The following is a 1203-nucleotide window of genomic DNA, read 5'->3' as shown; positions in this document are numbered from 1 at the left end:
ATCGGGATGAGAATCAACTAAGGAGTTTTGTGGGCTCTTAATTTTAGAAGAGAGTGAGGGAAATTGAGAGGAGAAGTTTTAATGGGAAATCTTTGGTTGTGTGTGTTCAAAAGAGATTAAAGAGATGCCAAAATCTTCTATAATAAAAATCTCTGTATAGAAGAAGCAAAAAGCAAAAAATCAACAACTCTAATGAGTTGAGAAAAGATTGGAGGGAAAGTTATCTCCTCCCATTAATTAAAAAAATAAAATTAAAATAATTTTAATTTAAACAATATTTGGAGTTGGGATATTTCAACCTCATCTCTCGTTAGTTTAATGAAAATTGGAATATGTGACTAATTTTAAAGTGCATGATAATACTCATTTATATATAATTGAAATTCATTACAACATGTGGTCGTTGTAGTATAGTGGTGAGTATTCCCGCCTGTCACGCGGGTGACCCGGGTTCGATCCCCGGCAACGGCGATTTGATTTTTTTTATAATTAATAATTTTGCAATTAGAAATCTGAGTTAGTTTTCTTCTTACTGGACCGGCTAAAATTTCCCTTCCAATATTATGAATTTAATTTTTAATATACTTATTTCGAAAATAAGAAAACAAATAAATAAAGAATCCACGTGACTTTGAATCAATTTGATTACTTTTTTTTTCTTTTTCCTTTTCGCTTTCTTTAACCTTTCCACAAAATGTATATAACCAAATTAAACTCTTCATTTTCCCTTAAAAATAAATTCCTTAATTAATCTTCCCCAAATATATATATATATATATATATATATATATATATATATATATATATATATATAATTTACCTTTTCCTAAAAAAAAAAAAAAAATCTAATATACACATTTAATTATCTCCATAGATGACCAAATCTCCCAAAATACAAGCCAAAATAAAACTCAATTAATTCCAAACAATTAAATCATAATTTTAAGCTGGCAAAAAACATAAAAACTCATATAATTTATCCAAGTAGCCAACAATAATAATAATAAAAAAAACAATAATTACAAAATAAAAAAATCAGGATGTTACATTCTACCACCTTAAGAAACTTTCGTCTCGAAAGTTCTAATCCTGAAAAAGCTTAGGATAATGCATCCTCATGTCGTCCTCGCGCTTCCACGTTGCTTCCTCGAACTAGTGATTTCGCCAAAGAACCTTCACCAAAAGCTATCTTCTTGAGAATAT

At 28.5% G+C, this 1203-nt stretch overlaps 1 non-coding gene across 1 annotated transcript; it reads left to right on the top strand.

Annotated features, from left to right (window-relative positions):
- Positions 1 to 399: 399 nt before the first annotated feature.
- Positions 400 to 471, top strand: TRNAD-GUC. The gene has a single exon. It is a non-coding gene; the product is annotated as a tRNA-Asp (tRNA).
- Positions 472 to 1203: the final 732 nt, after the last annotated feature.

The sequence above is a fragment of the Benincasa hispida genome, chromosome 10 (genome assembly GCF_009727055.1).
Source record: "Benincasa hispida cultivar B227 chromosome 10, ASM972705v1, whole genome shotgun sequence".
NCBI classification, from domain to species: domain Eukaryota; kingdom Viridiplantae; phylum Streptophyta; class Magnoliopsida; order Cucurbitales; family Cucurbitaceae; genus Benincasa; species Benincasa hispida.
Note: the sequence above shows the minus strand (reverse complement) of the source record. Positions and strands in the feature narration are given on the sequence as shown.